Below are 11172 nucleotides of genomic sequence, written 5' to 3' on the forward strand. Positions count from 1 at the left end.
CAATATACAGCCTTGACATACTCCTTTTCCTGTTTGGAACCAGTCTGTTGTTCCATGTCCAGTTCTGACTGTTGCTTCCTGACCTGCATACAAATTTCTCAAGAGGCAGGTCAGTTGGTCTGGTATTCCCATCTCTTTCAGAATTTTCCACAGTTTATTGTGATCCACACAGTCAAAGGCTTTGGCATAGTCAATAAAGCAGAAATAGAGGCTTTTCTGGAACTCTCTTGCTTTTTCAATGATCCAGCGGATGTTGGCAACTTGATCTCTGGTTCCTCTGCCTTTTCTAAAACCAGCTTGAACAACTGGAAGTTCATGGTTCATGTATTGCTGAAGCCTGGCTTGGAGAATTTTGAGCATTACTTTACTAGCGTGTGAGATGAGTGCAATTGAGCGGTAGTTTGAACATTCTTTGGCATTGCCTTTCTTTGGGATTGGAATGAAAACTGAGCTTTTCCAGTCCTGTGGCCACTGCTGAGTTTTCCAAATTTGCTGGCATATTGAGTGCAGCACTTTCACAGCATCATCTTTCAGGATTTGGAATAGCTCAACTGGAATTCCATCACCTCCACTAGCTTTGTTCGTAGTGATGCTTTCTAAGGCCCATTTGACTTCACATTCCAGGATGTCTGGCTCTAGGTCAGTGATCACACCATCGTGATTATCTGGATCGTGAAGGTCTTTTTTGTACAGTTCTTCTGTGTATTCTTGCCATCTCTTCTTAATATCTTCTGCTTCTGTTAGGTCCATACCATTTCTGTCCTTTATCGAGCCCATCTTTCCATGAAATGTTCCCTTGGTATCTCTAATTTTCTTGAAGAGATCTCTAGTCTTTCCCATTCTGTTGTTTTCCTCTATTTCTTTGCATTGATCGCTGAAGAAGGCTTTCTTATTTCTTCTTGCTATTCTTTGGAACTCTGCATTCAGATGCTTATATCTTTCCTTTTCTCCTTTGCTTTTCACTTCTCTTCTTTTCACAGCTATTTATAAGGCCTCCCCAGACAGCCATTTTGCTTTTTTGCATTTCTTTTCCATGGGGATGGTCTTGATCCCTGTCTCCTGTACAATGTCACGAACCTCAGTCCATAGTTCATCAGGCAGTGTATCAGATCTAGGCCCTTAAATCTATTTCTCACTTCCACTGTATAATCATAAGGAATTTGATTTAGGTCATACCTGAATGGTCTAGTGGTTTTCCCTACGCTCTTCAATTTAAGTCTGAATTTGGCAATAAGGAGTTCATGATCTGAGCCATAGTCAGCTCCTGGTCTTGTTTTTGTTGACTGTATAGAGCTTCTCCATCTTTGGCTGCAAAGAATATAATCAATCTGATTTTGGTGTTGACCATCTGGTGATGTCCATGTGTAGAATCTTCTCTTGTGTTGTTGGAAGAGGGTGTTTGCTGTAACGAGTGCATTTTCTTGGCATAAGTCTATTAGTCTTTGCCCTGCTTCATTCCATATTCCAAGGCCAAATTTGCCTGTTACTCCAGGTGTTTCTTGACTTCCTACTTTTGCATTCCAGTCCCTGATAATGAAAAGGACATCTTTTATGGGTGTTAGTTCTAAAAGGTCTTGTAGGTCTTCATAGAACCGTTCAACTTCAGCTTCTTCAGCGTTACTGGTTGGGGCATAGGCTTGGATTACTGTGATATTGAATGGTTTGCCTCGGAAACGAACAGAGATCATTCTGTCGTTTTTGAGATTGCATCCAAGTGCTGCATTTTGAACTCTTTTGTTGACCATGATGGCTACTCCATTTCTTCTGAGGGATTCCTGCCCACAGTAGTAGATATAATGGTCATCTGAGTTAAATTCACCCATTCCTGTCCATTTCAGGTCATTGATTCCTAGAATGTCGATGTTCACTCTTGCCATCTCTTGTTTGATCACTTCCAGTTTACCTTGATTCATGGACCTGACATTCCAGGTTCCTATGCAATATTGCTCTTTATAGCATCGGGTCTTGCTTCTGTCACCAGTCACATCCACAGCTGGGTATTCTTGTTGCTTTGGCTCCATCCCTTCATTCTTTCTGGAGTTATTTCTCCACTGATCTCCAGTAGCATATTGGGCACCTACTGACCTGGGGAGTTCCTCTTTCAGTATCCTATCATTTTGCCTTTTCATACTGTTCATGGGGTTCTCAAGGCAAGAATACTGAAGTGTTTTGCCATTCCCTTCTCCAGTGGACCACATTCTGTCAGACCTCTCCACCATGACTCGCCCGTCTTGGACAGCCCCACAGGCATGGCTTAGTTTCATTGAGTTAGACAAGGCTGTGGTCCTAGTGTGATTTGATTGACTAGTTTTCTGTGAGTATGGTTTCAGTGTGTCTGCCCTCTGATGCCCTCTTGCAACACCTACTGTCTTACTTGGGTTTCTCTTACCTTGTAAAGAGATGCTTTACAGGATAATATATCCTTTTCATGCTGATTATTTTGACCGGGTTTAATACAGGTGATTATTCTTCAGTCTTCTGAGTTTAAATGATTTAGGTAGCCATAAAGTATGAAAATATAGACAAATATACATAAGCAGTTTACTGATCTTCCATGATATATTCAGCATGCCTCACTAGCAGTTCATAACTCAATCAGCAAATGTGCAATGAACAATGCACACTAAGACAGCCCTCCCACTGGTCCCTGTGCCTCCATTTACAGCGCATTGTCTCGTATGATTTGTGTGTCTAATTTTCCCTGAATGATTTGCACCTTTAGCATATCCAAGAGGTGGTCAAGGGAGCCCAGTCTAGTAAGAAACACTGCATTGTCTGTGTTCCCAGACTTCGTGGTCACCAGTATTTTATTTTTTATAAGGTTCACCTACTGTAAGTCTTATAAACATTTTTTCCATTTACATTATACCAAGAAAAAAAATGAATACTAGAAATGAGATAATGGAAAAACAAAAGCAGATTTCTTTTGCTTTCAAATGACTCTACACCAAAACATTTTGCTTAAATGATTTTAATCAATAGATGAAGGACTCTTTAAAGGGTACTCAGAATACGTTACCGATTTTAGAACCGGTCTCACTCAGTGATTTCAGAACACAGTGTAGAGGTGAGTGGTCATGTTAGGGCTTCTTAATTATTCCAGGGCATAAAGGTCTTCCTCAACTATGGGTAGAAATGAAATCCTTCTGCAGGATTAACCTCTAAGAGCTACTTTCCCTTGTAGACTACAATATTATTGTTGCTTTCACACACTTTTATTTTATCAAGAACTCCCACAGGAAGAAATTTCTGGAGGTTTTCCCAGGTATAAATGTCTACATTTTCTGTTGTGCTTACAATGTCTGCAAAATACGGCACGTCCAGACCCAGATTCTTCATAATTGCCTCTTCCGTATACTCTTGGAGGTCAGTCAAATTCAGGACCATTCCTGTAACAGGACCAATTTCTCCAGGTACTGTCAGCACAACTTTATAGGTAATGAAGCAGAAGGTTATCACTGAGCTTAGCTTCCACGAGTAACACTTTGTACTGGTAAAGCTCGGTGAAATTCTCCCCCTCACCCGTTCTGCTGGTGACAATTTATCAAAGAAAGATGGAATTATGTAGACAGGTCCTCTAGCAAGTATTGCAGTGCGACAGTTTGGGTGAATAGAAGAAAACACCCTATGAGCAGGTTTTACACTCACAGAGTAACAGCGTCAGAGAAGGCTCAAGCCAGGGACTTCTGTCATCTTTAATTGAAAGATAATTTTCTTAGGAATGTGGGCTTTCAGTCAATATTTGCTAAACATTAGCCTATATCTTGGTAACTCTTTTAATAAAGTAAAATGAAGGAAAATAATACACAGAATCATTTTCATATTTTAAGACATACAAAGGAAGTCTAAAGTGGATAGATAGAAACCAGTGTATTTGTTACTGTTTTCTGTCTCATGTCTTTCTGGCTTACAGGAAATATATGATGAGATCATTTGATTGTTCCACCTTTACTTGAAAGGTCTTCCTGGTGGCTCAGCTGGTAAAGAATACACCTTTGCAGGAATACATGAAAGCAGGAGACCTGGGTTCAATCCCTGGGTTGGGAAGACCCCTTGGAGAAGGAAACGGCTATTCACTCCAGTATTTTGGCCTGGAGAATTCCACGGACTCTTGCACGGGGTCACACAGAGTCGGACACACTGAGCGACTTCCACTTCACCTCACTTACTTGAAAGTGTGGCTGTTGTGGTACTTCCCGAACAGTTTCAAGTTTTCCTCATCACTCAGAGACTTGCTGTGGGGGTGATGGGTCGTGCCGAAGAGACGAGGCGGGACATTTGTGCCCGTGGGCGAGGACCCAAGCCTGGGCCATTCATGGCTTGACATCCGCGCAGCCTGGCCAGCGTCTTAACCCCCTGGCCTACCGCCAGGCTGGCGTGGGCGGAGCCTCCCCCGTGGCTTCCTCAGGTAGGTTTAGTCCTAGGAAGTTTTCGTCTTTTTAATGCAGTGGTAAATGGGATTGCTCGCTAAGTTTTTTCTTTCCGTTCTTTTGTTGTTAGTGTATAGCCATACAGCAGATGGCTCTGCATGAATTTGGTGTCCTGCAACATTACCAAGTTCATTGAGGAGTCCTCGCAGCTTTCTGGTAGCATCGTTAGAAATTCCTACGTGTAGAACCATGTTATCTGCAAACAGTGATGGTTTTACTTCTTTTCCAGATTTGATTTTCTTTCCTGATTGCTGCTCTGATTGCTACTGCTAAGATTTCCAAAATACGTTGCCTCAAGGTGGCAATGTGGGTTCCCTCATTTTGTTCACAATCTTACAGGAAACGCCTTCAGCCTTTCACTGCTGCGTGTGATGTTAGCCGTGGGTTTGTCATAAACGGCCTTTATTACTCTAAGGTATGTTCCTTCTATGTCCCCACTCTCTGGAGATTTTTTTAAAATACTGTATTCTGGCTGCGCTGGATATTCATTGCTATGCAGGCTTCCTCTAGTTGCCATGAGCGGGGGCTACTCTTGGTTGCAGCGTGCAGGCTTCTCATTTCAGAGGCTTCCCTCATGTCGGAGCTCCGGCTCCAGGCCTGCGGGCTCAGTGGTGTGGTGTGTGGGCTTCAGCTCTTGGTGCACGCAGACTCAGCGGTTGGGGCTCACAGGCTCTAGAGTGCAGGCTCAGCAGTTGTGATGCTCGGGCTTAGTTGCTCTGCTGTATATGGGATCTTTCTAGACCAGGGATCTGGAAACCCATGTCCCCTGCATTAGCTGGCAGATTCTCAACCAAATGCATTTTCAGTGAATCCCCTGATGTGTGTCCCGGCAACAATACTGGAGTGGGTTGTCATGCCCTCGTCCAGGGGAATCTTTCCAACTCAGGGATCGAATCCATGTCTCTTGCATCTTCTGCATTGTCAGGCAGGTTCTTTACCACTAGCGCTACCTGGGAAACCACTCAACCACTGGACCAGCAAGGGAAGTCCCAGCACTTTCTGGAGACATTTTTTTTTTTTATACATGGATGTCAAATTGTATCTAAAGCTTTTCCTGCCTCTGGTGAAAGGATTATATGGTTTTTATTCAATTGGTCAATATGGGGTATCGCACTGATTTACCGATATTGAAAAATCCTTGCATCCCTGGAATGAAGCCTACTTGATTGTGGTATATAATCCTTTTATTGCATTGTTGATTTGGTTTGCTAGTGTTGTGTTGAGGGGTTTGGCAACTGTGTTCACCAGTGATATGGGCCTAAAATTTTGTTTTTCGTGTGTGGTTTCTTTGTCTGATTTTTGGTACCAGAGTGATGGTGGCCTCACAGAACGAGTTCAGAAGTGTTCCATCCTCTTCAGTTTTTTGGAAAAGTTGCAGAAGGACAGGCGTTAACTCTTCTCTAAATATTTGGTAGAATTCCCCTGTGAGGTCATCTGGTCCTGGACTTGTGTTCGTGGGGTGCTTTTAAATTCCTGATTCAGTTTCAGGAACAGTAATTGGTCAGCTCATATTTTCTAGGTCTTCCTGATTCAGTCTTGGGAGGTTGTGCTTTGTGAAAATCTGTCCGTTCCCCTAGATTGTCCGTTTTATTGGCAAATAACTGCTCTCAGTATTCTCTTCGGGTCCTTGGCATCTCTGCGATGTCAGCTGTAAGTTCTTCTTTACATTTCTACCTTTGTTGATTCGGGGCCTCTGCTTTTTGTTTTGTGAGGAGTCTGGCTAAGGTTTATTAATTTTTATCTTTCCAAAGAATGAGCTTTCAGTTTCACTGATATATTCTTTGTGTGTTTTTTAAAGGCTCAATTTATTTCAGCTCTGTCCATTATGATCTATTATCTATGCATTCATTTTAATTTTTTTTCATTATAGTTCAGTCGCTCAGTCGTGTCCGACTCTTTGCGACCCCATGAATCGCAGCATGCCAGGTCTCCCTGTCCATCACCAACTCCCGGAGTTCACTCAGACTCACGTCCATCAAGTCGGTGATGCCATCCAGCCATCTCATCCTCTGTCGTCCCCTTCTCCTCCTGCCCCCAATCCCTCCCAGCTTCAGAGTCTTTTAATTACAGAATATTGAATATAGTTCCATCTGGCATACAATAAGACCTTGTTCCTTTCTAAAAGTTAATTTTTAATTTAAATCTTAAAATCTTTAAGTTTTGAGTATAATTGAGTAACAATATGTTAGTGCAGGTATACAGCAGAGTGAGTCAATTATATATATACATGTATCTATTTTTTTCAAGTTCTTTCCCATTTAGGTTATTACCAAATATTGAGCAGAGGTCCCTGTGTGATACAGTAGGTCCTTCTTTATTGTAAATATAGCAGTGTGTATGTGTCTGTCCCAAACTCCCCATCTATTCCTCTTTGCCACCCACTGTCCCTGGTAACCACGTTTGAGACTGCTATTTTGTAAATAAGTTCATTTAAATACGTTTCTGTAAATAAGTTCACCACTGTTTTCGATTCCACAAATAAGCAACGTCATATGCTATCCTTCTCTGCCTGAATTACTCCCCTCAGTGTGACCATCTCTAGGCCTATCTGTGCTGCTGCAAATGGCATCACTTTATTCTTTTCTATGGCCTAGTAATAATATGTACTGTATTTTTGTCCGTTTCTCTTGATGGCATTTAGATTGCTTCCATGTCCTGGCTATTGAGTTCTGCAGTGAACATTGGGGTGTGTGTATCGTTTCAAACCATGTATTTCTCTGGATATAGGCCTGGAAGTGGAATTGCTGAGTCACATGCTAGATAAATCATATGCTAGGGCTTCCCTGGTGGCTCAGATGGTGAAGCGTCTGCCCTCAATGTGGGAGACACAGGTACAATCCTTGGGCCAGAAAGATCCCCCGGAGAAGGGACTGGCAACCCACTCCAGTATTCTTGCCTGGAGAATCCCATGGACAGAGGAACCTGGGGGGCTACAGCTGAGCGGTAACATCTCATAGTAGCTATACCAATTTACACTTCCAGCAACAGTGTAGGAGGGTTCCCTTTTCTCCGGGACCTTGTGTTTTAATCCACATTGTGTATTGATACTTTGAATCTGCCAACCCCAAACTCCCAGTCTAACTCTCCTCTGCTTCCCTTCTCCCTGCCAACCACCAATCTCTTCTCTAGATGCTTCCCTGGTGGTTCAGCTGGTGAAGAATCTGCCTGCAATGCAGGAGACCTAGATTTGATCCCTGGGTTGGGAAGATCCCCTGGAGAAGCCAGTGACTACCCACTCCAGTATTCTGGCCTGGAGAATCCCATGGACTATTTCATGAGGTTGCAAACAGCTGGACACGACTCAGTGACTTTCACTTTCACTCTCCTCTTTCACTTTCATCAAGAGGCTCTTTGGTTCCTCTTCACTTTCTGCCATTAGGGTGGTGTCATCTGCATATCTGAGGTTATTGCTATTTTTCTCAGCAATCTTGATTCCAGCTTGTGCTTCATCTAGCCCGGCATTTCTCATGATTCACTCTGCGTATAAGTTAAATAAGCAGGGTGAAAATACAGAGGATTGTCGTACTCCTTTTCCAATTTTGAACCAGTCCATGGTTCCATGTCCAGTTCTAACTGTTGCTTCTTGGCCTAAATACAGGTTTTTCAGGAGGCAGGTCAGGTGGTCTGGTATTCCTGTCTCTTTAAGAATATTCCACAGTTTGTTGTGATCCACACAAAAGCTTTTATGTAGTCAATGAAGCAGAAGTTTTTCTGGAATTCCCCTGCTTTTTCTGTGATCCAGTGGATGTTGGCAATTTGATCTCTGGTTCCTCTACCTTTTCTACATCCAGCTTGAACATCTGGAAGTTCTCGGTTCACATACTGTTGAAGCCTGGCTTGGAGAATTTTGAGCATCACTTCACTAGCGTGTGAGATGAGTGCAATTGTGCAGTAGTTTGAGCTTGAAGGATTCTGAGCACTGCGTTTCTACCAAGCGAAATGATCACAATTGTGTGGTAGTTCGAGCATTCTTTGGCATTGCCTTTCTTTGGGATTGGAATGAAAACTTATCTTTTCCAGTCCTGTGGCCACTGCTGAGTTTTCCAAATTTGCTGGCATATTGAATCCAGCACTTTAACAGCATCATCGATTAGGATTTGAAATAGTTCAGCTGTAATTTCATCACCTCCACTAGCTTTGTTCATAATGATGCTTCCTAAGGCTCACTTGACTTCACACTCCAGGCTGTCTGGCTAAAAGTGAGTGATCACACCATCGTGGTTTTGAATACTGTATGCTGGTAGTCTAGTCTGAAGACAGGGACCGTGATTTCTCCAGCTCCATTCTTCTTTCCAAAGATTGTTTTGGTTATTCAGGGTCTTTTATGTTTCCATACAAATTTAAATTTTTTATATTCTAGTTCTGTGAAAAATGCCACTGGTCATTTGATAGGGATTGCATTGAACCTGTAGAGTGCTCTGAGTATTGTGGGCATTTCAACAATGTTGGTTTTTGTTTTTTTTTTAATGTTGATTCTTTACCTCCAAGAACAAGTCATTCTTTCCATCTGTGTGTGGGCTTTGATTTCTTTCATCAGCATCTTATAGTTTTCAGAGTAGAGGACTTCTGCCTCCTCAAGGAGGTTTCTTCCTAAAATATTTTCTTCTGTTTGATGCAGTGGTAAATGGGATCATTTCCTGAGTTTCTCCTTCGGCTCTCTCATTATTAGTGTGTGGAAATGCAGCAGATTTCTCAGTAGTAATTTTGTATCCTCCTAGTTTACTCAATTCATGTTGCTGTTCAGTCACTAACTCTTTAGTCCAACTCTTTGCAACCCTGTGGACTGTAGACCGCCAGGCTCCTCTGTCCATGGGGTTTTCCAGGTAAGAATACTGGGGTGGGTAGTCATTTCCTTCTCCAGGGGATCTTCTGACCCAAGGATCGAACCCACATCTCCTGTGTAGGCAAACAGATTCTTTACCCTGGGGCACCAGGGAAGCCCCCACTGAATTCAGGGATGAGTTCTAACAGCTTATTGTTCGCCTCTTTAGAGATTCAGGGCATCATGTCGTCTGCAAGCAATGGCAAGGTTGCTTCTTCCTGTGCAATGTGGATTTTTTTCTCTTCTGTTACTGTGGCGAGGACTTCCAGATCTACATGATATACAAGGGTGAGAAGGGGCACATTCGTGATCCTGTTGTTCAGCATCCTAGAGAAAATTCTTCCAGCTTTTCACCAGAGGATGATGGTAACTGTGGACTTGTATATGGCTTTTCTTTTCTTTTAGTTGTGATGGTAAATAGGATTGTTTTAATTTCTCTTTTTCCTCTTGCATTGTTTGTGTACAAAAGTGCGAGATCTCTGTGTGTTGGTTTTGTATCCTGCAGATCTGCCGGATTCCCTGACGCACTTTTGCAGTTTCCTGGTAGCATCCTGAGGACTTTTATGTGTAGAATCATATCCTTTGCAAACCTGCACAGTTCTACTCCTTTTCCAGTTTCAATTCATTTCGTTTTTTTCTCTGATTTCCATGGCTAGGACTGTGTTAGATAAAAGTGGCACGAGTTGACATCCTTGTCTTGTTCCTGATCCTAGAGGAAACGCTTCAGCTTTTCACCATTACATATCAGGTAGTGATAGGTTTTTCATATGTTTCTGGGGAGTTTCTATTATGTTGTTGTTTTTCGTCCCTAAGTCATGTCTGACTCTTTGTGACCCCATGGACTGCAACATGCCAGGCTTCCCTGTCCTTCACCATCTTGCTGAGTTTGCTCAAACTCATGTCCATTGAGTCGGCGATCCATCCAACCATCTCATCCTCTGCTGTCCCCTTCTCTTCCTGCCCCCAATCCCTCCCAGCATCAGGGTCTTTTCCAATGAGTCAGCTCTCTGATCAGGTGGCCAAAGTATTGGAGTTTCAGCTTCAGCATCAGTCCTTTCAATGACTATTCAGGACTGATCTCCTTTAGGATGGACTGGTTGGATCCTCTTGCAGTCAGCTCTTCACATCAGGTGGCCAGAGTATTTGTCACAGCTTTTCTTCCAAGGAGCAAGTGTCTTTTAACTTCACGGCTGCAGTCACCATCTGCAGTGGTCTGGGGGCCCAATAAAGTAAAATCTGTCACCGTTTCCACTTTTTTCCCCATCTGTTTACCATGAAGTGATAGGACTGGATGCCATGATCTTCATTTTTTGAATGCTGAGTTTTAAGCCAATGTCAAGTTTAAGAACCTCTTGATAAGGGTGAAAGAGAGTGAAAAAAGTTTCATTATATATAGGTGTTGAATTTTGTCAAAAACTTTCATCTATTGAGCAGATCATATGGTTTTTATTCTTCAGTTTGTTAATGTGTGTATCACACAGATTTGTGCATATTGAAAACTCCTGGCATCCCTGAGATAAATCCTACTTAGTAAATCCCATTTGATCATGGTGTATGATGATCTAATGTGTTGTTGGAGTCTGTTGCTAATACTGTGTTAATGATTTTGGCATCTATATTCATCAGTGATATGGGTCTGTAATTTTCTTCTTTTTACGTGATCCCTTTCGGTTTTGGTATCAGGGTACTTACTGGTGGCCTCACAGAATGGAAGTGCTCCTTCCTCTGCAATTTTTTGAAAGATTTGCAGAAGGATAGGTGTTAGGTGTTCTCTAAATATACGGTAGAAATTCCCTGTGAAGCCATCTAGTCCTGGATTTTCGTTTGTTGAAACTTTTTAAATTACTGATTCAATTCCAGAAATTGTAGTTGGCCAGTTCATATATTCCACTTCTTCCTGGTTCAGTTTTAGGAGATTGT

At 42.4% G+C, this 11172-nt stretch overlaps 1 pseudogene; it reads right to left on the minus strand.

The window, feature by feature from the left end:
• Nucleotides 1-3168: 3168 nt before the first annotated feature.
• On the minus strand, nt 3169-4317 carry LOC104981842 (annotated as a pseudogene).
• Nucleotides 4318-11172: the final 6855 nt, after the last annotated feature.

This window comes from Bison bison, unplaced genomic scaffold, assembly GCF_000754665.1.
Source record: "Bison bison bison isolate TAMUID 2011002044 unplaced genomic scaffold, Bison_UMD1.0 scf7180017864524, whole genome shotgun sequence".
NCBI classification, from domain to species: Eukaryota; Metazoa; Chordata; class Mammalia; order Artiodactyla; family Bovidae; genus Bison; species Bison bison.